Below are 27946 nucleotides of genomic sequence, written 5' to 3' on the forward strand. Positions count from 1 at the left end.
CACAAGACTAGTGCCTCCAAGCTCAATCCAGCGATTTCCCAGTAATTCCTGGGGTAGACTGGTGCTACATACTAAGTTCCATATGTGAGAAGGTAGCTGAACGCCTTGTCCAAAATCATCTTACTGCTGAGAGTTGAGCTCACCCTCAGTCCCTCACAGTTCCACACTGCCTGCAGAGTGAGTTTCCCACGTCTTCACCAGAGACTTTTGCCAGAGGCCTCTGAGACGCAAGTTAACAATGCAGACCTGGACGGTATCTCCAGGTGCAGTAGAGTGGTAATCTGGGAACCTCCTTACTCAGAATACTGCTACCTTCACACTGTCATAAGAATGCAGCTAGTTGAGAGCTGGCTTCTAGGCATGCTTCCCTGTGAGAGCTGAGGACAGGGCAGAACCCTCCCGCATCCTGCCTGACTGTAGACGTACCTGCTAACCTCCTTCTGTTAGTGGCTGGGATAGGTTGTGGGAAAAGCATGTGTAAGCATTGGGCCTGAACTCCCGTGTATCTGAGTTGAATACAGCGATTTCCAACATCCTTCTTCAATAGGAGTGTAGCTAGGTTCCAACTCCCATGTCCGAGTGGGTAGCAGACATCTGCCTCCCATGCATACACACTTCTGAGAGTTGAGCTTATGGCCTGTAACCCTACATCGTGCCTGCCGCTACCTTTCGCTTCCAAAAGGCCTAGGCTTGCTGCTTGACGCAAGTGTTGGGAGAGGTAATTGGAATCTCCCGGCACTCAAGACGAGTGCCTCCAAGCTCAATCGAGCAATATCCCACTTATTCCTGGGGTAGACTGGTGCTACATACTAAGTTCCATATGTGAGAAGGTAGCTGAACGCCTTGTCCAAAAACATCTTACTTCTGAGAGTTTAGCTGACCCCCAGTCTCTCACAGTTCCACACTGCCTGCAGAGTGACTTTCGCACGTTTTCACCAGAGACGTTTGCCAGAGGCTTCTGAGACGCAAGTTAACAATGCAGACCTGGAGGGTATCTCCAGGTGCAGTAGACTGGTAATCTGGGAACCTCCTGTCTCAGAATACTGCTACCTTGACCCTGCCATAAGTATGCAGCTAGTTGACAGCTGGCTTCAAGGCATGCTTCCTGTGAGTGCTAAAGACAGGGCACAACCCTCCCGCATCCTGCTTGACTGTAGAAGGAGCTGCTAACGTCCTCATGTTAGTGGCAAGGAAAGGTTGTGAGAAAAGCATGTGGAATCGTTGTGCCTGAACCCACGTGTATCTGAGTTGAATACAGCGATTTCCAAAGTCCTTTTTCATCAGAGTGTAGCTAGGTTCCCACTCGCATGTACGAGTGGGTAGCAGACATCTGCCTCCCATGCATACACACTTCTGAGAGTTGAGCTTATGGCCTGTAACCCTACCTCCTGCCTGCAGCTAACTTTCGCTTCCAAAAGGCCTAGGCTCGCTGCTTCACCGAAGTGTTGGGAGAGGTAACTGGAATCTCCCGGCACACAAGACTAGTGCCTCCAAGCTCAATCCAGCGATTTCCCAGTAATTCCTGGGGTAGACTGGTGCTACATACTAAGTTCCATATGTGAGAAGGTAGCTGAACGCCTTGTCCAAAATCATCTTACTGCTTAGAGTTGAGCTCACCCTCAGTCCTTCACAGTTCCACACTGCCTGCAGAGTGAGTTTCCCACGTCTTCACCAGAGACTTTTGCCAGAGGCCTCTGAGACGCAAGTTAACAATGCAGACCTGGACGGTATCTCCAGGTGCAGTAGAGTGGTAATCTGGGAACCTCCTTACTCAGAATACTGCTACCTTCACACTGTCATAAGAATGCAGCTAGTTGAGAGCTGGCTTCTAGGCATGCTTCCCTGTGAGAGCTGAGGACAGGGCAGAACCCTCCCGCATCCTGCCTGACTGTAGACGTACCTGCTAACCTCCTTATGTTAGTGGCTGGGATAGGTTGTGGGAAAAGCATGTGTAAGCATTGGGCCTGAACTCCCGTGTATCTGAGTTGAATACAGCGATTTCCAACATCCTTCTTCAATAGGAGTGTAGCTAGGTTCCAACTCCCATGTCCGAGTGGGTAGCAGACATCTGCCTCCCATGCATACACACTTCTGAGAGTTGAGCTTATGGCCTGTAACCCTACATCGTGCCTGCCGCTACCTTTCGCTTCCAAAAGGCCTAGGCTTGCTGCTTGACGCAAGTGTTGGGAGAGGTAATTGGAATCTCCCGGCACTCAAGACGAGTGCCTCCAAGCTCAATCGAGCAATATCCCACTTATTCCTGGGGTAGACTGGTGCTACATACTAAGTTCCATATGTGAGAAGGTAGCTGAACGCCTTGTCCAAAAACATCTTACTTCTGAGAGTTTAGCTGACCCCCAGTCTCTCACAGTTCCACACTGCCTGCAGAGTGACTTTCGCACGTTTTCACCAGAGACGTTTGCCAGAGGCTTCTGAGACGCAAGTTAACAATGCAGACCTGGAGGGTATCTCCAGGTGCAGTAGACTGGTAATCTGGGAACCTCCTGTCTCAGAATACTGCTACCTTGACCCTGCCATAAGTATGCAGCTAGTTGACAGCTGGCTTCAAGGCATGCTTCCTGTGAGTGCTAAAGACAGGGCACAACCCTCCCGCATCCTGCTTGACTGTAGAAGGAGCTGCTAACGTCCTCATGTTAGTGGCAAGGAAAGGTTGTGAGAAAAGCATGTGGAATCGTTGTGCCTGAACCCACGTGTATCTGAGTTGAATACAGCGATTTCCAAAGTCCTTTTTCATCAGAGTGTAGCTAGGTTCCCACTCGCATGTACGAGTGGGTAGCAGACATCTGCCTCCCATGCATACACACTTCTGAGAGTTGAGCTTATGGCCTGTAACCCTACCTCCTGCCTGCAGCTAACTTTCGCTTCCAAAAGGCCTAGGCTCGCTGCTTCACCGAAGTGTTGGGAGAGGTAACTGGAATCTCCCGGCACACAAGACTAGTGCCTCCAAGCTCAATCCAGCGATTTCCCAGTAATTCCTGGGGTAGACTGGTGCTACATACTAAGTTCCATATGTGAGAAGGTAGCTGAACGCCTTGTCCAAAATCATCTTACTGCTGAGAGTTGAGCTCACCCTCAGTCCTTCACAGTTCCACACTGCCTGCAGAGTGAGTTTCCCACGTCTTCACCAGAGACTTTTGCCAGAGGCCTCTGAGACGCAAGTTAACAATGCAGACCTGGACGGTATCTCCAGGTGCAGTAGAGTGGTAATCTGGGAACCTCCTTACTCAGAATACTGCTACCTTCACACTGTCATAAGAATGCAGCTAGTTGAGAGCTGGCTTCTAGGCATGCTTCCCTGTGAGAGCTGAGGACAGGGCAGAACCCTCCCGCATCCTGCCTGACTGTAGACGTACCTGCTAACCTCCTTATGTTAGTGGCTGGGATAGGTTGTGGGAAAAGCATGTGTAAGCATTGGGCCTGAACTCCCGTGTATCTGAGTTGAATACAGCGATTTCCAACATCCTTCTTCAATAGGAGTGTAGCTAGGTTCCAACTCCCATGTCCGAGTGGGTAGCAGACATCTGCCTCCCATGCATACACACTTCTGAGAGTTGAGCTTATGGCCTGTAACCCTACATCGTGCCTGCCGCTACCTTTCGCTTCCAAAAGGCCTAGGCTTGCTGCTTGACGCAAGTGTTGGGAGAGGTAATTGGAATCTCCCGGCACTCAAGACGAGTGCCTCCAAGCTCAATCGAGCAATATCCCACTTATTCCTGGGGTAGACTGGTGCTACATACTAAGTTCCATATGTGAGAAGGTAGCTGAACGCCTTGTCCAAAAACATCTTACTTCTGAGAGTTTAGCTGACCCCCAGTCTCTCACAGTTCCACACTGCCTGCAGAGTGACTTTCGCACGTTTTCACCAGAGACGTTTGCCAGAGGCTTCTGAGACGCAAGTTAACAATGCAGACCTGGAGGGTATCTCCAGGTGCAGTAGACTGGTAATCTGGGAACCTCCTGTCTCAGAATACTGCTACCTTGACCCTGCCATAAGTATGCAGCTAGTTGACAGCTGGCTTCAAGGCATGCTTCCTGTGAGTGCTAAAGACAGGGCACAACCCTCCCGCATCCTGCTTGACTGTAGAAGGAGCTGCTAACGTCCTCATGTTAGTGGCAAGGAAAGGTTGTGAGAAAAGCATGTGGAATCGTTGTGCCTGAACCCACGTGTATCTGAGTTGAATACAGCGATTTCCAAAGTCCTTTTTCATCAGAGTGTAGCTAGGTTCCCACTCGCATGTACGAGTGGGTAGCAGACATCTGCCTCCCATGCATACACACTTCTGAGAGTTGAGCTTATGGCCTGTAACCCTACCTCCTGCCTGCAGCTAACTTTCGCTTCCAAAAGGCCTAGGCTCGCTGCTTCACCGAAGTGTTGGGAGAGGTAACTGGAATCTCCCGGCACACAAGACTAGTGCCTCCAAGCTCAATCCAGCGATTTCCCAGTAATTCCTGGGGTAGACTGGTGCTACATACTAAGTTCCATATGTGAGAAGGTAGCTGAACGCCTTGTCCAAAATCATCTTACTGCTGAGAGTTGAGCTCACCCTCAGTCCTTCACAGTTCCACACTGCCTGCAGAGTGAGTTTCCCACGTCTTCACCAGAGACTTTTGCCAGAGGCCTCTGAGACGCAAGTTAACAATGCAGACCTGGACGGTATCTCCAGGTGCAGTAGAGTGGTAATCTGGGAACCTCCTTACTCAGAATACTGCTACCTTCACACTGTCATAAGAATGCAGCTAGTTGAGAGCTGGCTTCTAGGCATGCTTCCCTGTGAGAGCTGAGGACAGGGCAGAACCCTCCCGCATCCTGCCTGACTGTAGACGTACCTGCTAACCTCCTTATGTTAGTGGCTGGGATAGGTTGTGGGAAAAGCATGTGTAAGCATTGGGCCTGAACTCCCGTGTATCTGAGTTGAATACAGCGATTTCCAACATCCTTCTTCAATAGGAGTGTAGCTATGTTCCAACTCCCATGTCCGAGTGGGTAGCAGACATCTGCCTCCCATGCATACACACTTCTGAGAGTTGAGCTTATGGCCTGTAACCCTACATCGTGCCTGCCGCTACCTTTCGCTTCCAAAAGGCCTAGGCTTGCTGCTTGACGCAAGTGTTGGGAGAGGTAATTGGAATCTCCCGGCACTCAAGACGAGTGCCTCCAAGCTCAATCGAGCAATATCCCAGTTATTCCTGGGGTAGACTGGTGCTACATACTAAGTTCCATATGTGAGAAGGTAGCTGAACGCCTTGTCCAAAAACATCTTACTTCTGAGAGTTGAGCTGACCCCCTGTCCCTCACAGTTCCACACTGCCTGCAGAGTGAGTTTCGCAGGTCTTCACCAGAGACGTTTGCCAGAGGCCTCTGAGACGGAAGTTAACAATGCAGACCTGGAGGGTATCTCCAGGTGCAGTAGAGTGGTAATCTTGGAACCTCCTGACTCAGAATACTGCTACCTTCACACTGCCATAAGAATGCAGCTAGTTGAGAGCTGGCTTCTAGGCATGCTTCCCTGGGAGAGCTGAGGACAGGGCAGAACCCTCCCGCATCCTGCCTGACTGTAGGCGTGGTTGCTAACATCCTAAAGTGAGTGGCTGAGAGAGGTTGCGGGAAAAGCATGTGTAAGCATTGGGCCTGAACTCCTGTGTAACTGAGTTGAATACAGCGATTTCCAATGGCCTTCTTCAATCAGAGTGTAGCTAGGTTCCAACTACCATGTCAGAATGGGGAGCAGACATCTGCCTCCCATGCATACACACTTCAGAGAGTTGAGCTTATGGCCTGTTCATCTCCATCCAGCCTGCTGGTACCCTTTGCTTCTAAAAGGCCTAGGCTCGCTGTTTGACGGAAGTGTTGGGAGAGGTAATTGGAATCTCCCGGCACCCAAGACTAGTGCCTCCAAGATCAATCCAGCGATTTCGTAGTAATTCCTGTGGTAGGCTGGTGCTACATACTAAGTTCCATAAAGGAGAAGGTAGCTGAACGCCTTGTCCAAAAGCATCTTACTTCTGAGAGTTGAGCTCACCCTCAGTCCCTCACAGTTCCACACTGCCTGCAGAGTGAGTTTCGCAGATCTTCACCAGAGACGTTTGCCAGAGGCTTCTGAGACGCAAGTTAACAATGCAGACCTGGAGGGTATCTCCAGGTGCAGTAGAGTGGTAATCTTGGAACCTCCTGACTCAGAAAACTGCTACCTTCACAATGCCATAAGAATGCTGCCTGTTGAGAGCTGGCTTCTAGGCATGCTTTCCTGGGAGTGCTGAGGAAAAGGCAGAACCCTCACGCATCCTGCCTGACTGTAGGCGTAGCTGCTAACATCCTAATGTTAGTGGCTGAGAGAGGTTGTGGAAAAAGCATGTGTAAGCATTGGGCCTGAACTCCTGTGTATCTGAGTTGAATACAGCGATTTTCAATGGCCTTCTTCAATCAGAGTGTAGCTAGGTTCCACCTCCCATGTCAGAATGGGGAGCAGACATCTGCCTCCCATGCGTACACACTTCTGAGAGTTGAGCTTATGGCCTGTAACCCTACATCCTGCCTGCCGCTACCTTTCGCTTCCAAAAGGCCTAGGCTCCCTGCTTGACGCAAGTGTTGGGAGAGGTAATTGGAATCTCCCGGCACACAAGACGAGTGCCTCCAAGCTCAATCGAGCAATATCCCAGTTATTCCTGGGGTAGACTGGTGCTACATACTAAGTTCCATAAGTGAGAAGGAAGGTGAACGCCTTGTCCAAAAGCATCTTACTTCTGAGAGTTGAGCTGACCCCCAGTCCCTCACAGTTCCACACTGCCTGCAGAGTGAGTTTCGCACGTCTTCACCAGAGACGTTTGCCAGAGGCTTCTGAGACGCAAGTTAACAATGCAGACCTGGAGGGTATCTCCAGGTGCAGTAGACTGGTAATCTGGGAACCTCCTGTCTCAGAATACTGCTACCTTGACCCTGCCATAAGTATGCAGCTAGTTGACAGCTGGCTTCAAGGCATGCTTCCTGTGAGAGCTAAAGACAGGGCACAACCCTCCTGCATCCTGCTTGACTGTAGAAGGAGCTGCTAACGTCCTCATGTTAGTGGCAAGGAAAGGTTGTGAGAAAAGCATGTGGAATCGTTGTGCCTGAACCCACGTGTATCTGAGTTGAATACAGCGATTTCCAAAGTCCTTCTTCATCAGAGTGTAGCTAGGTTCCCACTCGCATGTACGAGTGGGTAGCAGACATCTGCCTCCCATGCATACACACTTCTGAGAGTTGAGCTTATGGCCTGTAACCCTACCTCCTGCCTGCAGCTAACTTTCGCTTCCAAAAGGCCTAGGCTCGCTGCTTCACCGAAGTGTTGGGAGAGGTAACTGGAATCTCCCGGCACACAAGACTAGTGCCTCCAAGCTCAATCCAGCGATTTCCCAGTAATTCCTGGGGTAGACTGGTGCTACATACTAAGTTCCATATGTGAGAAGGTAGCTGAACGCCTTGTCCAAAATCATCTTACTGCTGAGAGTTGAGCTCACCCTCAGTCCCTCACAGTTCCACACTGCCTGCAGAGTGAGTTTCCCACGTCTTCACCAGAGACTTTTGCCAGAGGCCTCTGAGACGCAAGTTAACAATGCAGACCTGGACGGTATCTCCAGGTGCAGTAGAGTGGTAATCTGGGAACCTCCTTACTCAGAATACTGCTACCTTCACACTGTCATAAGAATGCAGCTAGTTGAGAGCTGGCTTCTAGGCATGCTTCCCTGTGAGAGCTGAGGACAGGGCAGAACCCTCCCGCATCCTGCCTGACTGTAGACGTACCTGCTAACCTCCTTCTGTTAGTGGCTGGGATAGGTTGTGGGAAAAGCATGTGTAAGCATTGGGCCTGAACTCCCGTGTATCTGAGTTGAATACAGCGATTTCCAACATCCTTCTTCAATAGGAGTGTAGCTAGGTTCCAACTCCCATGTCCGAGTGGGTAGCAGACATCTGCCTCCCATGCATACACACTTCTGAGAGTTGAGCTTATGGCCTGTAACCCTACATCGTGCCTGCCGCTACCTTTCGCTTCCAAAAGGCCTAGGCTTGCTGCTTGACGCAAGTGTTGGGAGAGGTAATTGGAATCTCCCGGCACTCAAGACGAGTGCCTCCAAGCTCAATCGAGCAATATCCCAGTTATTCCTGGGGTAGACTGGTGCTACATACTAAGTTCCATATGTGAGAAGGTAGCTGAACGCCTTGTCCAAAAACATCTTACTTCTGAGAGTTGAGCTGACCCCCAGTCCCTCACAGTTCCACACTGCCTGCAGAGTGAGTTTCGCAGGTCTTCACCAGAGACGTTTGCCACAGGCTTCTGAGACGCAAGTTAACAATGCAGACATGGAGGGTATCTCCAGGTGCAGTAGAGTGGTAATCTTGGAACCTCCTGACTCAGAATACTGCTACCTTCACACTGCCATAAGAATGCAGCTAGTTGAGAGCTGGCTTCTAGGCATGCTTCCCTGGGAGAGCTGAGGACAGGGCAGAACCCTCCCGCATCCTGCCTGACTGTAGGCGTGGTTGCTAACATCCTAAAGTGAGTGGCTGAGAGAGGTTGCGGGAAAAGCATGTGTAAGCATTGGGCCTGAACTCCTGTGTAACTGAGTTGAATACAGCGATTTCCAATGGCCTTCTTCAATCAGAGTGTAGCTAGGTTCCAACTACCATGTCAGAATGGGGAGCAGACATCTGCCTCCCATGCATACACACTTCAGAGAGTTGAGCTTATGGCCTGTTCATCTCCATCCAGCCTGCTGGTACCCTTTGCTTCTAAAAGGCCTAGGCTCGCTGTTTGACGGAAGTGTTGGGAGAGGTAATTGGAATCTCCCGGCACCCAAGACTAGTGCCTCCAAGATCAATCCAGCGATTTCGTAGTAATTCCTGTGGTAGGCTGGTGCTACATACTAAGTTCCATAAAGGAGAAGGTAGCTGAACGCCTTGTCCAAAAGCATCTTACTTCTGAGAGTTGAGCTCACCCTCAGTCCCTCACAGTTCCACACTGCCTGCAGAGTGAGTTTCGCAGATCTTCACCAGAGACGTTTGCCAGAGGCTTCTGAGACGCAAGTTAACAATGCAGACCTGGAGGGTATCTCCAGGTGCAGTAGAGTGGTAATCTTGGAACCTCCTGACTCAGAAAACTGCTACCTTCACAATGCCATAAGAATGCTGCCTGTTGAGAGCTGGCTTCTAGGCATGCTTTCCTGGGAGTGCTGAGGAAAAGGCAGAACCCTCACGCATCCTGCCTGACTGTAGGCGTAGCTGCTAACATCCTAATGTTAGTGGCTGAGAGAGGTTGTGGAAAAAGCATGTGTAAGCATTGGGCCTGAACTGTGTATCTGAGTTGAATACAGCGATTTTCAATGGCCTTCTTCAATCAGAGTGTAGCTAGGTTCCACCTCCCATGTCAGAATGGGGAGCAGACATCTGCCTCCCATGCGTACACACTTCTGAGAGTTGAGCTTATGGCCTGTAACCCTACATCCTGCCTGCCGCTACCTTTCGCTTCCAAAAGGCCTAGGCTCCCTGCTTGACGCAAGTGTTGGGAGAGGTAATTGGAATCTCCCGGCACACAAGACGAGTGCCTCCAAGCTCAATCGAGCAATATCCCAGTTATTCCTGGGGTAGACTGGTGCTACATACTAAGTTCCATAAGTGAGAAGGAAGGTGAACGCCTTGTCCAAAAGCATCTTACTTCTGAGAGTTGAGCTGACCCCCACTCCCTCACAGTTCCACACTGCCTGCAGAGTGAGTTTCGCACGTCTTCACCAGAGACGTTTGCCAGAGGCTTCTGAGACGCAAGTTAACAATGCAGACCTGGAGGGTATCTCCAGGTGCAGTAGACTGGTAATCTGGGAACCTCCTGTCTCAGAATACTGCTACCTTGACCCTGCCATAAGTATGCAGCTAGTTGACAGCTGGCTTCAAGGCATGCTTCCTGTGAGAGCTAAAGACAGGGCACAACCCTCCCGCATACTGCTTGACTGTAGAAGGAGCTGCTAACGTCCTCATGTTAGTGGCAAGGAAAGGTTGTGAGAAAAGCATGTGGAATCGTTGTGCCTGAACCCACGTGTATCTGAGTTGAATACAGCGATTTCCAAAGTCCTTCTTCATCAGAGTGTAGCTAGGTTCCCACTCGCATGTACGAGTGGGTAGCAGACATCTGCCTCCCATGCATACACACTTCTGAGAGTTGAGCTTATGGCCTGTAACCCTACCTCCTGCCTGCAGCTAACTTTCGCTTCCAAAAGGCCTAGGCTCGCTGCTTCACCGAAGTGTTGGGAGAGGTAACTGGAATCTCCCGGCACACAAGACTAGTGCCTCCAAGCTCAATCCAGCGATTTCCCAGTAATTCCTGGGGTAGACTGGTGCTACATACTAAGTTCCATATGTGAGAAGGTAGCTGAACGCCTTGTCCAAAATCATCTTACTGCTGAGAGTTGAGCTCACCCTCAGTCCCTCACAGTTCCACACTGCCTGCAGAGTGAGTTTCCCACGTCTTCACCAGAGACTTTTGCCAGAGGCCTCTGAGACGCAAGTTAACAATGCAGACCTGGACGGTATCTCCAGGTGCAGTAGAGTGGTAATCTGGGAACCTCCTTACTCAGAATACTGCTACCTTCACACTGTCATAAGAATGCAGCTAGTTGAGAGCTGGCTTCTAGGCATGCTTCCCTGTGAGAGCTGAGGACAGGGCAGAACCCTCCCACATCCTGCCTGACTGTAGACGTACCTGCTAACCTCCTTCTGTTAGTGGCTGGGATAGGTTGTGGGAAAAGCATGTGTAAGCATTGGGCCTGAACTCCCGTGTATCTGAGTTGAATACAGCGATTTCCAACATCCTTCTTCAATAGGAGTGTAGCTAGGTTCCAACTCCCATGTCCGAGTGGGTAGCAGACATCTGCCTCCCATGCATACACACTTCTGAGAGTTGAGCTTATGGCCTGTAACCCTACATCGTGCCTGCCGCTACCTTTCGCTTCCAAAAGGCCTAGGCTTGCTGCTTGACGCAAGTGTTGGGAGAGGTAATTGGAATCTCCCGGCACTCAAGACGAGTGCCTCCAAGCTCAATCGAGCAATATCCCACTTATTCCTGGGGTAGACTGGTGCTACATACTAAGTTCCATAAGTGAGAAGGTAGCTGAACGCCTTGTCCAAAAACATCTTACTTCTGAGAGTTGAGCTGACCCCCAGTCCCTCACAGTTCCACACTGCCTGCAGAGTGAGTTTCGCACGTCTTCACCAGAGACGTTTGCCAGAGGCTTCTGAGACGCAAGTTAACAATGCAGACCTGGAGGGTATCTCCAGGTGCAGTAGACTGGTAATCTGGGAACCTCCTGTCTCAGAATACTGCTACCTTGACCCTGCCATAAGTATGCAGCTAGTTGACAGCTGGCTTCAAGGCATGCTTCCTGTGAGAGCTAAAGACAGGGCACAACCCTCCCGCATCCTGCTTGACTGTAGAAGGAGCTGCTAACGTCCGCATATTAGTTGCAAGGAAAGGTTGTGAGAAAAGCATGTGGAATCGTTGTGCCTGAACCCACGTGTATCTGAGTTGAATACAGCGTTTTCCAAAGTCCTTCTTCATCAGAGTGTAGCTAGGTTCCCACTCGCATGTACGAGTGGGTAGCAGACATCTGCCTCCCATGCATACACAGTTCTGAGATTTGAGCTTATGGCCTGTAACCCTACCTCCTGCCTGCAGCTAACTTTCGCTTCCAAAAGGCCTAGGCTCGCTGCTTCACCGAAGTGTTGGGAGAGGTAACGGGAATCTCCTGGCACACAAGACTAGTGCCTCCAAGCTCAATCCAGCGATTTCCCAGTAATTCCTGGGGTAGACTGGTGCTACATACTAAGTTCCATATGTGAGAAGGTAGCTGAACGCCTTGTCCAAAATCATCTTATTGCTGAGAGTTGAGCTCACCCTCAGTCCCTCACAGTTCCACACTGCCTGCAGAGTGAGTTTCCCACGTCTTCACCAGAGACTTTTGCCACAGGCTTCTGAGACGCAAGTTAACAATGTAGACCTGGAGGGTATCTCCAGGTGCAGTAGAGTGGTAATCTTGGAACCTCCTGACTCAGAATACTGCTACCTTCACACTGCCATAAGAATGCAGCTAGTTGAGAGCTGGCTTCTAGGCATGCTTCCCTGGGAGAGCTGAGGACAGGGCAGAACCCTCCCGCATCCTGCCTGACTGTAGGCGTGGTTGCTAACATCCTAAAGTGAGTGGCTGAGAGAGGTTGCGGGAAAAGCATGTGTAAGCATTGGGCCTGAACTCCTGTGTAACTGAGTTGAATACAGCGATTTCCAATGGCCTTCTTCAATCAGAGTGTAGCTAGGTTCCAACTACCATGTCAGAATGGGGAGCAGACATCTGCCTCCCATGCATACACACTTCAGAGAGTTGAGCTTATGGCCTGTTCATCTCCATCCAGCCTGCTGGTACCCTTTGCTTCTAAAAGGCCTAGGCTCGCTGTTTGACGGAAGTGTTGGGAGAGGTAATTGGAATCTCCCGGCACCCAAGACTAGTGCCTCCAAGATCAATCCAGCGATTTCGTAGTAATTCCTGTGGTAGGCTGGTGCTACATACTAAGTTCCATAAAGGAGAAGGTAGCTGAACGCCTTGTCCAAAAGCATCTTACTTCTGAGAGTTGAGCTCATCCTCAGTCCCTCACAGTTCCACACTGCCTGCAGAGTGAGTTTCGCAGATCTTCACCAGAGACGTTTGCCAGAGGCTTCTGAGACGCAAGTTAACAATGCAGACCTGGAGGGTATCTCCAGGTGCAGTAGAGTGGTAATCTTGGAACCTCCTGACTCAGAAAACTGCTACCTTCACAATGCCATAAGAATGCTGCCTGTTGAGAGCTGGCTTCTAGGCATGCTTTCCTGGGAGTGCTGAGGAAAAGGCAGAACCCTCACGCATCCTGCCTGACTGTAGGCGTAGCTGCTAACATCCTAATGTTAGTGGCTGAGAGAGGTTGTGGAAAAAGCATGTGTAAGCATTGGGCCTGAACTCCTGTATATCTGAGTTGAATACAGCGATTTTCAATGGCCTTCTTCAATCAGAGTGTAGCTAGGTTCCACCTCCCATGTTAGAATGGGGAGCAGACATCTGCCTCCCATGCGTACACACTTCTGAGAGTTGAGCTTATGGCCTGTAACCCTACCTCCTGCCTGCCGCTACCTTTCGCTTCCAAAAGGCCTAGGCTCCCTGCTTGACGCAAGTGTTGGGAGAGGTAATTGGAATCTCCCGGCACACAAGACGAGTGCCTCCAAGCTCAATCGAGCAATATCCCAGTTATTCCTGGGGTAGACTGGTGCTACATACTAAGTTCCATAAGTGAGAAGGAAGGTGAACGCCTTGTCCAAAAGCATCTTACTTCTGAGAGTTGAGCTGACCCCCAGTCCCTCACGGTTCCACACTGCCTGCAGAGTGAGTTTCGCACGTCTTCACCAGAGACGTTTGCCAGAGGCTTCTGAGACGCAAGTTAACAATGCAGACCTGGAGGGTATCTCCAGGTGCAGTAGACTGGTAATCTGGGAACCTCCTGTCTCAGAATACTGCTACCTTGACCCTGCCATAAGTATGCAGCTAGTTGACAGCTGGCTTCAAGGCATGCTTCCTGTGAGAGCTAAAGACAGGGCACAACCCTCCCGCATCCTGCTTGACTGTAGAAGGAGCTGCTAACGTCCTCATGTTAGTGGCAAGGAAAGGTTGTGAGAAAAGCATGTGGAATCGTTGTGCCTGAACCCACGTGTATCTGAGTTGAATACAGCGATTTCCAAAGTCCTTCTTCATCAGAGTGTAGCTAGGTTCCCACTCGCATGTACGAGTGGGTAGCAGACATCTGCCTCCCATGCATACACACTTCTGAGAGTTGAGCTTATGGCCTGTAACCCTACCTCCTGCCTGCAGCTAACTTTCGCTTCCAAAAGGCCTAGGCTCGCTGCTTCACCGAAGTGTTGGGAGAGGTAACTGGAATCTCCCGGCACACAAGACTAGTGCCTCCAAGCTCAATCCAGCGATTTCCCAGTAATTCCTGGGGTAGACTGGTGCTACATACTAAGTTCCATATGTGAGAAGGTAGCTGAACGCCTTGTCCCAAATCATCTTACTGCTTAGAGTTGAGCTCACCCTCATCCCTCACACTTCCACACTGCCTGCAGAGTGAGTTTCCCACGTCTTCACCAGAGACTTTTGCCAGAGGCCTCTGAGACGCAAGTTAACAATGCAGACCTGGACGGTATCTCCAGGTGCAGTAGAGTGGTAATCTGGGAACCTCCTTACTCAGAATACTGCTACCTTCACACTGTCATAAGAATGCAGCTAGTTGAGAGCTGGCTTCTAGGCATGCTTCCCTGTGAGAGCTGAGGACAGGGCAGAACCCTCCCGCATCCTGCCTGACTGTAGACGTACCTGCTAACCTCCTTATGTTAGTGGCTGGGATAGGTTGTGGGAAAAGCATGTGTAAGCATTGGGCCTGAACTCCCGTGTATCTGAGTTGAATACAGCGATTTCCAACATCCTTCTTCAATAGGAGTGTAGCTAGGTTCCAACTCCCATGTCCGAGTGGGTAGCAGACATCTGCCTCCCATGCATACACACTTCTGAGAGTTGAGCTTATGGCCTGTAACCCTACATCGTGCCTGCCGCTACCTTTCGCTTCCAAAAGGCCTAGGCTTGCTGCTTGACGCAAGTGTTGGGAGAGGTAATTGGAATCTCCCGGCACTCAAGACGAGTGCCTCCAAGCTCAATCGAGCAATATCCCAGTTATTCCTGGGGTAGACTGGTGCTACATACTAAGTTCCATATGTGAGAAGGTAGCTGAACGCCTTGTCCAAAAACATCTTACTTCTGAGAGTTGAGCTGACCCCCAGTCCCTCACAGTTCCACACTGACTGCAGAGTGAGTTTCGCAGGTCTTCACCAGAGACGTTTGCCACAGGCTTCTGAGACGCAAGTTAACAATGCAGACCTGGAGGGTATCTCCAGGTGCAGTAGAGTGGTAATCTTGGAACCTCCTGACTCAGAATACTGCTACCTTCACACTGCCATAAGAATGCAGCTAGTTGAGAGCTGGCTTCTAGGCATGCTTCCCTGGGAGAGCTGAGGACAGGGCAGAACCCTCCCGCATCCTGCCTGACTGTAGGCGTGGTTGCTAACATCCTAAAGTGAGTGGCTGAGAGAGGTTGCGGGAAAAGCATGTGTAAGCATTGGGCCTGAACTCCTGTGTAACTGAGTTGAATACAGCGATTTCCAATGGCCTTCTTCAATCAGAGTGTAGCTAGGTTCCAACTACCATGTCAGAATGGGGAGCAGACATCTGCCTCCCATGCATACACACTTCAGAGAGTTGAGCTTATGGCCTGTTCATCTCCATCCAGCCTGCTGGTACCCTTTGCTTCTAAAAGGCCTAGGCTCGCTGTTTGACGGAAGTGTTGGGAGAGGTAATTGGAATCTCCCGGCACCCAAGACTAGTGCCTCCAAGATCAATCCAGCGATTTCGTAGTAATTCCTGTGGTAGGCTGGTGCTACATACTAAGTTCCATAAAGGAGAAGGTAGCTGAACGCCTTGTCCAAAAGCATCTTACTTCTGAGAGTTGAGCTCACCCTCAGTCCCTCACAGTTCCACACTGCCTGCAGAGTGAGTTTCGCAGATCTTCACCAGAGACGTTTGCCAGAGGCTTCTGAGACGCAAGTTAACAATGCAGACCTGGAGGGTATCTCCAGGTGCAGTAGAGTGGTAATCTTGGAACCTCCTGACTCAGAAAACTGCTACCTTCACAATGCCATAAGAATGCTGCCTGTTGAGAGCTGGCTTCTAGGCATGCTTTCCTGGGAGTGCTGAGGAAACGGCAGAACCCTCACGCATCCTGCCTGACTGTAGGCGTAGCTGCTAACATCCTAATGTTAGTGGCTGAGAGAGGTTGTGGAAAAAGCATGTGTAAGCATTGGGCCTGAACTCCTGTATATCTGAGTTGAATACAGCGATTTTCAATGGCCTTCTTCAATCAGAGTGTAGCTAGGTTCCACCTCCCATGTCAGAATGGGGAGCAGACATCTGTCTCCCATGCGTACACACTTCTGAGAGTTGAGCTTATGGCCTGTAACCCTACCTCCTGCCTGCCGCTACCTTTCGCTTCCAAAAGGCCTAGGCTCCCTGCTTGACGCAAGTGTTGGGAGAGGTAATTGGAATCTCCCGGCACACAAGACGAGTGCCTCCAAGCTCAATCGAGCAATATCCCAGTTATTCCTGGGGTAGACTGGTGCTACATACTAAGTTCCATAAGTGAGAAGGAAGGTGAACGCCTTGTCCAAAAGCATCTTACTTCTGAGAGTTGAGCTGACCCCCAGTCCCTCACAGTTCCACACTGCCTGCAGAGTGAGTTTCGCACGTCTTCACCAGAGACGTTTGCCAGAGGCTTCTGAGACGCAAGTTAACAATGCAGACCTGGAGGGTATCTCCAGGTGCAGTAGACTGGTAATCTGGGAACCTCCTGTCTCAGAATACTGCTACCTTGACCCTGCCATAAGTATGCAGCTAGTTGACAGCTGGCTTCAAGGCATGCTTCCTGTGAGAGCTAAAGACAGGGCACAACCCTCCCGCATCCTGCTTGACTGTAGAAGGAGCTGCTAACGTCCGCATGTTAGTGGCAAGGAAAGGTTGTGAGAAAAGCATGTGGAATCGTTGTGCCTGAACCCACGTGTATCTGAGTTGAATACAGCGATTTCCAAAGTCCTTCTTCATCAGAGTGTAGCTACGTTCCCACTCGCATGTACGAGTGGGTAGCAGACATCTGCCTCCCATGCATACACAGTTCTGAGAGTTGAGCTTATGGCCTGTAACCCTACCTCCTGCCTGCAGCTAACTTTCGCTTCCAAAAGGCCTAGGCTCGCTGCTTCACCGAAGTGTTGGGAGAGGTAACTGGAATCTCCTGGCACACAAGACTAGTGCCTCCAAGCTCAATCCAGCGATTTCCCAGTAATTCCTGGGGTAGACTGGTGCTACATACTAAGTTCCATATGTGAGAAGGTAGCTGAACGCCTTGTCCAAAATCATCTTACTGCTGAGAGTTGAGCTCACCCTCAGTCCCTCACAGTTCCACACTGCCTGCAGAGTGAGTTTCCCACGTCTTCACCAGAGACTTTTGCCAGAGGCCTTTGAGACGCAAGTTAACAATGCAGACCTGGACGGTATCTCCAGGTGCAGTAGAGTGGTAATCTGGGAACCTCCTTACTCAGAATACTGCTACCTTCACACTGTCATAAGAATGCAGCTAGTTGAGAGCTGGCTTCTAGGCATGCTTCCCTGTGAGAGCTGAGGACAGGGCAGAACCCTCCCGCATCCTGCCTGACTGTAGACGTACCTGCTAACCTCCTTATGTTAGTGGCTGGGATAGGTTGTGGGAAAAGCATGTGTAAGCATTGGGCCTGAACTCCCGTGTATCTGAGTTGAATACAGCGATTTCCAACATCCTTCTTCAATAGGAGTGTAGCTAGGTTCCAACTCCCATGTCCGAGTGGGTAGCAGACATCTGCCTCCCATGCATACACACTTCTGAGAGTTGAGCTTATGGCCTGTAACCCTACATCGTGCCTGCCGCTACCTTTCGCTTCCAAAAGGCCTAGGCTTGCTGCTTGACGCAAGTGTTGGGAGAGGTAATTGGAATCTCCCGGCACTCAAGACGAGTGCCTCCAAGCTCAATCGAGCAATATCCCAGTTATTCCTGGGGTAGACTGGTGCTACATACTAAGTTCCATATGTGAGAAGGTAGCTGAACGCCTTGTCCAAAAACATCTTACTTCTGAGAGTTGAGCTGACCCCCAGTCCCTCACAGTTCCACACTGCCTGCAGAGTGAGTTTCGCAGGTCTTCACCAGAGACGTTTGCCAGAGGCCTCTGAGACGCAAGTTAACAATGCAGACCTGGAGGGTATCTCCAGGTGCAGTAGAGTGGTAATCTTGGAACCTCCTGACTCAGAATACTGCTACCTTCACACTGCCATAAGAATGCAGCTAGTTGAGAGCTGGCTTCTAGGCATGCTTCCCTGGGAGAGCTGAGGACAGGGCAGAACCCTCCCGCATCCTGCCTGACTGTAGGCGTGGTTGCTAACATCCTAAAGTGAGTGGCTGAGAGAGGTTGCGGGAAAAGCATGTGTAAGCATTGGGCCTGAACTCCTGTGTAACTGAGTTGAATACAGCGATTTCCAATGGCCTTCTTCAATCAGAGTGTAGCTAGGTTCCAACTACCATGTCAGAATGGGGAGCAGACATCTGCCTCCCATGCATACACACTTCAGAGAGTTGAGCTTATGGCCTGTTCATCTCCATCCAGCCTGCTGGTACCCTTTGCTTCTAAAAGGCCTAGGCTCGCTGTTTGACGGAAGTGTTGGGAGAGGTAATTGGAATCTCCCGGCACCCAAGACTAGTGCCTCCAAGATCAATCCAGCGATTTCGTAGTAATTCCTGTGGTAGGCTGGTGCTACATACTAAGTTCCATAAAGGAGAAGGTAGCTGAACGCCTTGTCCAAAAGCATCTTACTTCTGAGAGTTGAGCTCACCCTCAGTCCCTCACAGTTCCACACTGCCTGCAGAGTGAGTTTCGCAGATCTTCACCAGAGACGTTTGCCAGAGGCTTCTGAGACGCAAGTTAACAATGCAGACCTGGAGGGTATCTCCAGGTGCAGTAGAGTGGTAATCTTGGAACCTCCTGACTCAGAAAACTGCTACCTTCACAATGCCATAAGAATGCTGCCTGTTGAGAGCTGGCTTCTAGGCATGCTTTCCTGGGAGTGCTGAGGAAAAGGCAGAACCCTCACGCATCCTGCCTGACTGTAGGCGTAGCTGCTAACATCCTAATGTTAGTGGCTGAGAGAGGTTGTGGAAAAAGCATGTGTAAGCATTGGGCCTGAACTGTGTATCTGAGTTGAATACAGCGATTTTCAATGGCCTTCTTCAATCAGAGTGTAGCTAGGTTCCACCTCCCATGTCAGAATGGGGAGCAGACATCTGCCTCCCATGCGTACACACTTCTGAGAGTTGAGCTTATGGCCTGTAACCCTACATCGTGCCTGCCGCTACATTTCGCTTCCAAAAGGCCTAGGCTCCCTGCTTGACGCAAGTGTTGGGAGAGGTAATTGGAATCTCCCGGCACTCAAGTCGAGTGCCTCCAAGCTCAATCGAGCAATATCCCACTTATTCCTGGGGTAGACTGGTGCTACATACTAAGTTCCATATGTGAGAAGGTAGCTGAACGCCTTGTCCAAAAACATCTTACTTCTGAGAGTTGAGCTGACCTCCAGTCCCTCACAGTTCCACACTGCCTGCAGAGTGAGTTTCGCACGTCTTCACCAGAGACGTTTGCCAGAGGCTTCTGAGACGCAAGTTAACAATGCAGACCTGGAGGGTATCTCCAGGTGCAGTAGACTGGTAATCTGGGAACCTCCTGTCTCAGAATACTGCTACCTTGACCCTGCCATAAGTATGCAGCTAGTTGACAGCTGGCTTCAAGGCATGCTTCCTGTGAGAGCTAAAGACAGGGCACAACCCTCCCGCATCCTGCTTGACTGTAGAAGGAGCTGCTAACGTCCGCATGTTAGTGGCAAGGAAAGGTTGTGAGAAAAGCATGTGGAATCGTTGTGCCTGAACCCACGTGTATCTGAGTTGAATACAGCGTTTTCCAAAGTCCTTCTTCATCAGAGTGTAGCTAGGTTCCCACTCGCATGTACGAGTGGGTAGCAGACATCTGCCTCCCATGCATACACAGTTCTGAGAGTTGAGCTTATGGCCTGTAACCCTACCTCCTGCCTGCAGCTAACTTTCGCTTCCAAAAGGCCTAGGCTCGCTGCTTCACCGAAGTGTTGGGAGAGGTAACTGGAATCTCCTGGCACACAAGACTAGTGCCTCCAAGCTCAATCCAGCGATTTCCCAGTAATTCCTGGGGTAGACTGGTGCTACATACTAAGTTCCATATGTGAGAAGGTAGCTGAACGCCTTGTCCAAAATCATCTTATTGCTGAGAGTTGAGCTCACCCTCAGTCCCTCACAGTTCCACACTGCCTGCAGAGTGAGTTTCCCACGTCTTCACCAGAGACTTTTGCCAGAGGCCTCTGAGACGCAAGTTAACAATGCAGACCTGGAGGGTATCTCCAGGTGCAGTAGAGTGGTAATCTTGGAACCTCCTGACTCAGAATACTGCTACCTTCACACTGCCATAAGAATGCAGCTAGTTGAGAGCTGGCTTCTAGGCATGCTTCCCTGGGAGAGCTGAGGACAGGGCAGAACCCTCCCGCATCCTGCCTGACTGTAGGCGTGGTTGCTAACATCCTAAAGTGAGTGGCTGAGAGAGGTTGCGGGAAAAGCATGTGTAAGCATTGGGCCTGAACTCCTGTATATCTGAGTTGAATACAGCGATTTTCAATGGCCTTCTTCAATCAGAGTGTAGCTAGGTTCCACCTCCCATGTCAGAATGGGGAGCAGACATCTGCCTCCCATGCGTACACACTTCTGAGAGTTGAGCTTATGGCCTGTAACCCTACCTCCTGCCTGCCGCTACCTTTCGCTTCCAAAAGGCCTAGGCTCCCTGCTTGACGCAAGTGTTGGGAGAGGTAATTGGAATCTCCCGGCACACAAGACGAGTGCCTCCAAGCTCAATCGAGCAATATCCCAGTTATTCCTGGGGTAGACTGGTGCTACATACTAAGTTCCATAAGTGAGAAGGAAGGTGAACGCCTTGTCCAAAAGCATCTTACTTCTGAGAGTTGAGCTGACCCCCAGTCCCTCACAGTTCCACACTGCCTGCAGAGTGAGTTTCGCACGTCTTCACCAGAGACGTTTGCCAGAGGCTTCTGAGACGCAAGTTAACAATGCAGACCTGGAGGGTATCTCCAGGTGCAGTAGACTGGTAATCTGGGAACCTCCTGTCTCAGAATACTGCTACCTTGACCCTGCCATAAGTATGCAGCTAGTTGACAGCTGGCTTCAAGGCATGCTTCCTGTGAGAGCTAAAGACAGGGCACAACCCTCCCGCATCCTGCTTGACTGTAGAAGGAGCTGCTAACGTCCTCATGTTAGTGGCAAGGAAAGGTTGTGAGAAAAGCATGTGGAATCGTTGTGCCTGAACCCACGTGTATCTGAGTTGAATACAGCGATTTCCAAAGTCCTTCTTCATCAGAGTGTAGCTAGGTTCCCACTCGCATGTACGAGTGGGTAGCAGACATCTGCCTCCCATGCATACACAGTTCTGAGAGTTGAGCTTATGGCCTGTAACCCTACCTCCTGCCTGCAGCTAACTTTCGCTTCCAAAAGGCCTAGGCTCGCTGCTTCACCGAAGTGTTGGGAGAGGTAACTGGAATCTCCCGGCACACAAGACTAGTGCCTCCAAGCTCAATCCAGCGATTTCCCAGTAATTCCTGGGGTAGACTGGTGCTACATACTAAGTTCCATATGTGAGAAGGTAGCTGAACGCCTTGTCCAAAATCATCTTACTGCTTAGAGTTGAGCTCACCCTCAGTCCCTCACAGTTCCACACTGCCTGCAGAGTGAGTTTCCCATGTCTTCACCAGAGACTTTTGCCAGAGGCCTCTGAGACGCAAGTTAACAATGCAGACCTGGACGGTATCTCCAGGTGCAGTAGAGTGGTAATCTGGGAACCTCCTTACTCAGAATACTGCTACCTTCACACTGTCATAAGAATGCAGCTAGTTGAGAGCTGGCTTCTAGGCATGCTTCCCTGTGAGAGCTGAGGACAGGGCAGAACCCTCCCGCATCCTGCCTGACTGTAGACGTACCTGCTAACCTCCTTCTGTTAGTGGCTGGGATAGGTTGTGGGAAAAGCATGTGTAAGCATTGGGCCTGAACTCCCGTGTATCTGAGTTGAATACAGCGATTTCCAACATCCTTCTTCAATAGGAGTGTAGCTAGGTTCCAACTCCCATGTCCGAGTGGGTAGCAGACATCTGCCTCCCATGCATACACACTTCTGAGAGTTGAGCTTATGGCCTGTAACCCTACATCGTGCCTGCCGCTACCTTTCGCTTCCAAAAGGCCTAGGCTTGCTGCTTGACGCAAGTGTTGGGAGAGGTAATTGGAATCTCCCGGCACTCAAGACGAGTGCCTCCAAGCTCAATCGAGCAATATCCCAGTTATTCCTGGGGTAGACTGGTGCTACATACTAAGTTCCATATGTGAGAAGGTAGCTGAACGCCTTGTCCAAAAACATCTTACTTCTGAGAGTTGAGCTGACCCCCAGTCCCTCACAGTTCCACACTGCCTGCAGAGTGAGTTTCGCAGGTCTTCACCAGAGACGTTTGCCAGAGGCCTCTGAGACGCAAGTTAACAATGCAGACCTGGAGGGTATCTCCAGGTGCAGTAGAGTGGTAATCTTGGAACCTCCTGACTCAGAATACTGCTACCTTCACACTGCCATAAGAATGCAGCTAGTTGAGAGCTGGCTTCTAGGCATGCTTCCCTGGGAGAGCTGAGGACAGGGCAGAACCCTCCCGCATCCTGCCTGACTGTAGGCGTGGTTGCTAACATCCTAAAGTGAGTGGCTGAGAGAGGTTGCGGGAAAAGCATGTGTAAGCATTGGGCCTGAACTCCTGTGTAACTGAGTTGAATACAGCGATTTCCAATGGCCTTCTTCAATCAGAGTGTAGCTAGGTTCCAACTACCATGTCAGAATGGGGAGCAGACATCTGCCTCCCATGCATACACACTTCAGAGAGTTGAGCTTATGGCCTGTTCATCTCCATCCAGCCTGCTGGTACCCTTTGCTTCTAAAAGGCCTAGGCTCGCTGTTTGACGGAAGTGTTGGGAGAGGTAATTGGAATCTCCCGGCACCCAAGACTAGTGCCTCCAAGATCAATCCAGCGATTTCGTAGTAATTCCTGTGGTAGGCTGGTGCTACATACTAAGTTCCATAAAGGAGAAGGTAGCTGAACGCCTTGTCCAAAAGCATCTTACTTCTGAGAGTTGAGCTCACCCTCAGTCCCTCACAGTTCCACACTGCCTGCAGAGTGAGTTTCGCAGATCTTCACCAGAGACGTTTGCCAGAGGCTTCTGAGACGCAAGTTAACAATGCAGACCTGGAGGGTATCTCCAGGTGCAGTAGAGTGGTAATCTTGGAACCTCCTGACTCAGAAAACTGCTACCTTCACAATGCCATAAGAATGCTGCCTGTTGAGAGCTGGCTTCTAGGCATGCTTTCCTGGGAGTGCTGAGGAAAAGGCAGAACCCTCACGCATCCTGCCTGACTGTAGGCGTAGCTGCTAACATCCTAATGTTAGTGGCTGAGAGAGGTTGTGGAAAAAGCATGTGTAAGCATTGGGCCTGAACTGTGTATCTGAGTTGAATACAGCGATTTTCAATGGCCTTCTTCAATCAGAGTGTAGCTAGGTTCCACCTCCCATGTCAGAATGGGGAGCAGACATCTGCCTCCCATGCGTACACACTTCTGAGAGTTGAGCTTATGGCCTGTAACCCTACATCCTGCCTGCCGCTACCTTTCGCTTCCAAAAGGCCTAGGCTCCCTGCTTGACGCAAGTGTTGGGAGAGGTAATTGGAATCTCCCGGCACACAAGACGAGTGCCTCCAAGCTCAATCGAGCAATATCCCAGTTATTCCTGGGGTAGACTGGTGCTACATACTAAGTTCCATAAGTGAGAAGGAAGGTGAACGCCTTGTCCAAAAGCATCTTACTTCTGAGAGTTGAGCTGACCCCCAGTCCCTCACAGTTCCACACTGCCTGCAGAGTGAGTTTCGCACGTCTTCACCAGAGACGTTTGCCAGAGGCTTCTGAGACGCAAGTTAACAATGCAGACCTGGAGGGTATCTCCAGGTGCAGTAGACTGGTAATCTGGGAACCTCCTGTCTCAGAATACTGCTACCTTGACCCTGCCATAAGTATGCAGCTAGTTGACAGCTGGCTTCAAGGCATGCTTCCTGTGAGAGCTAAAGACAGGGCACAACCCTCCCGCATCCTGCTTGACTGTAGAAGGAGCTGCTAACGTCCTCATGTTAGTGGCAAGGAAAGGTTGTGAGAAAAGCATGTGGAATCGTTGTGCCTGAACCCACGTGTATCTGAGTTGAATACAGCGATTTCCAAAGTCCTTCTTCATCAGAGTGTAGCTAGGTTCCCACTCGCATGTACGAGTGGGTAGCAGACATCTGCCTCCCATGCATACACAGTTCTGAGAGTTGAGCTTATGGCCTGTAACCCTACCTCCTGCCTGCAGCTAACTTTCGGTTCCAAAAGGCCTAGGCTCGCTGCTTCACCGAAGTGTTGGGAGAGGTAACTGGAATCTCCCGGCACACAAGACTAGTGCCTCCAAGCTCAATCCAGCGATTTCCCAGTAATTCCTGGGGTAGACTGGTGCTACATACTAAGTTCCATATGTGAGAAGGTAGCTGAACGCCTTGTCCAAAATCATCTTACTGCTTAGAGTTGAGCTCACCCTCAGTCCCTCACAGTTCCACACTGCCTGCAGAGTGAGTTTCCCACGTCTTCACCAGAGACTTTTGCCAGAGGCCTCTGAGACGCAAGTTAACAATGCAGACCTGGACGGTATCTCCAGGTGCAGTAGAGTGGTAATCTGGGAACCTCCTTACTCAGAATACTGCTACCTTCACACTGTCATAAGAATGCAGCTAGTTGAGAGCTGGCTTCTAGGCATGCTTCCCTGTGAGAGCTGAGGACAGGGCAGAACCCTCCCGCATCCTGCCTGACTGTAGACGTACCTGCTAACCTCCTTCTGTTAGTGGCTGGGATAGGTTGTGGGAAAAGCATGTGTAAGCATTGGGCCTGAACTCCCGTGTATCTGAGTTGAATACAGCGATTTCCAACATCCTTCTTCAATAGGAGTGTAGCTAGGTTCCAACTCCCATGTCCGAGTGGGTAGCAGACATCTGCCTCCCATGCATACACACTTCTGAGAGTTGAGCTTATGGCCTGTAACCCTACATCGTGCCTGCCGCTACCTTTCGCTTCCAAAAGGCCTAGGCTTGCTGCTTGACGCAAGTGTTGGGAGAGGTAATTGGAATCTCCCGGCACTCAAGACGAGTGCCTCCAAGCTCAATCGAGCAATATCCCAGTTATTCCTGGGGTAGACTGGTGCTACATACTAAGTTCCATATGTGAGAAGGTAGCTGAACGCCTTGTCCAAAAACATCTTACTTCTGAGAGTTGAGCTGACCCCCAGTCCCTCACAGTTCCACACTGCCTGCAGAGTGAGTTTCGCAGGTCTTCACCAGAGACGTTTGCCAGAGGCCTCTGAGACGCAAGTTAACAATGCAGACCTGGAGGGTATCTCCAGGTGCAGTAGAGTGGTAATCTTGGAACCTCCTGACTCAGAATACTGCTACCTTCACACTGCCATAAGAATGCAGCTAGTTGAGAGCTGGCTTCTAGGCATGCTTCCCTGGGAGAGCTGAGGACAGGGCAGAACCCTCCCGCATCCTGCCTGACTGTAGGCGTGGTTGCTAACATCCTAAAGTGAGTGGCTGAGAGAGGTTGCGGGAAAAGCATGTGTAAGCATTGGGCCTGAACTCCTGTGTAACTGAGTTGAATACAGCGATTTCCAATGGCCTTCTTCAATCAGAGTGTAGCTAGGTTCCAACTACCATGTCAGAATGGGGAGCAGACATCTGCCTCCCATGCATACACACTTCAGAGAGTTGAGCTTATGGCCTGTTCATCTCCATCCAGCCTGCTGGTACCCTTTGCTTCTAAAAGGCCTAGGCTCGCTGTTTGACGGAAGTGTTGGGAGAGGTAATTGGAATCTCCCGGCACCCAAGACTAGTGCCTCCAAGATCAATCCAGCGATTTCGTAGTAATTCCTGTGGTAGGCTGGTGCTACATACTAAGTTCCATAAAGGAGAAGGTAGCTGAACGCCTTGTCCAAAAGCATCTTACTTCTGAGAGTTGAGCTCACCCTCAGTCCCTCACAGTTCCACACTGCCTGCAGAGTGAGTTTCGCAGATCTTCACCAGAGACGTTTGCCAGAGGCTTCTGAGACGCAAGTTAACAATGCAGACCTGGAGGGTATCTCCAGGTGCAGTAGAGTGGTAATCTTGGAACCTCCTGACTCAGAAAACTGCTACCTTCACAATGCCATAAGAATGCTGCCTGTTGAGAGCTGGCTTCTAGGCATGCTTTCCTGGGAGTGCTGAGGAAAAGGCAGAACCCTCACGCATCCTGCCTGACTGTAGGCGTAGCTGCTAACATCCTAATGTTAGTGGCTGAGAGAGGTTGTGGAAAAAGCATGTGTAAGCATTGGGCCTGAACTGTGTATCTGAGTTGAATACAGCGATTTTCAATGGCCTTCTTCAATCAGAGTGTAGCTAGGTTCCACCTCCCATGTCAGAATGGGGAGCAGACATCTGCCTCCCATGCGTACACACTTCTGAGAGTTGAGCTTATGGCCTGTAACCCTACATCGTGCCTGCCGCTACATTTCGCTTCCAAAAGGCCTAGGCTCCCTGCTTGACGCAAGTGTTGGGAGAGGTAATTGGAATCTCCCGGCACTCAAGTCGAGTGCCTCCAAGCTCAATCGAGCAATATCCCACTTATTCCTGGGGTAGACTGGTGCTACATACTAAGTTCCATATGTGAGAAGGTAGCTGAACGCCTTGTCCAAAAACATCTTACTTCTGAGAGTTGAGCTGACCTCCAGTCCCTCACAGTTCCACACTGCCTGCAGAGTGAGTTTCGCACGTCTTCACCAGAGACGTTTGCCAGAGGCTTCTGAGACGCAAGTTAACAATGCAGACCTGGAGGGTATCTCCAGGTGCAGTAGACTGGTAATCTGGGAACCTCCTGTCTCAGAATACTGCTACCTTGACCCTGCCATAAGTATGCAGCTAGTTGACAGCTGGCTTCAAGGCATGCTTCCTGTGAGAGCTAAAGACAGGGCACAACCCTCCCGCATCCTGCTTGACTGTAGAAGGAGCTGCTAACGTCCGCATGTTAGTGGCAAGGAAAGGTTGTGAGAAAAGCATGTGGAATCGTTGTGCCTGAACCCACGTGTATCTGAGTTGAATACAGCGTTTTCCAAAGTCCTTCTTCATCAGAGTGTAGCTAGGTTCCCACTCGCATGTACGAGTGGGTAGCAGACATCTGCCTCCCATGCATACACAGTTCTGAGAGTTGAGCTTATGGCCTGTAACCCTACCTCCTGCCTGCAGCTAACTTTCGCTTCCAAAAGGCCTAGGCTCGCTGCTTCACCGAAGTGTTGGGAGAGGTAACTGGAATCTCCTGGCACACAAGACTAGTGCCTCCAAGCTCAATCCAGCGATTTCCCAGTAATTCCTGGGGTAGACTGGTGCTACATACTAAGTTCCATATGTGAGAAGGTAGCTGAACGCCTTGTCCAAAATCATCTTATTGCTGAGAGTTGAGCTCACCCTCAGTCCCTCACAGTTCCACACTGCCTGCAGAGTGAGTTTCCCACGTCTTCACCAGAGACTTTTGCCAGAGGCCTCTGAGACGCAAGTTAACAATGCAGACCTGGAGGGTATCTCCAGGTGCAGTAGAGTGGTAATCTTGGAACCTCCTGACTCAGAATACTGCTACCTTCACACTGCCATAAGAATGCAGCTAGTTGAGAGCTGGCTTCTAGGCATGCTTCCCTGGGAGAGCTGAGGACAGGGCAGAACCCTCCCGCATCCTGCCTGACTGTAGGCGTGGTTGCTAACATCCTAAAGTGAGTGGCTGAGAGAGGTTGCGGGAAAAGCATGTGTAAGCATTGGGCCTGAACTCCTGTATATCTGAGTTGAATACAGCGATTTTCAATGGCCTTCTTCAATCAGAGTGTAGCTAGGTTCCACCTCCCATGTCAGAATGGGGAGCAGACATCTGCCTCCCATGCGTACACACTTCTGAGAGTTGAGCTTATGGCCTGTAACCCTACCTCCTGCCTGCCGCTACCTTTCGCTTCC

Source organism: Canis lupus, chromosome 27 (assembly GCF_048164855.1).
Source record: "Canis lupus baileyi chromosome 27, mCanLup2.hap1, whole genome shotgun sequence".
NCBI lineage: Eukaryota > Metazoa > Chordata > Mammalia > Carnivora > Canidae > Canis > Canis lupus.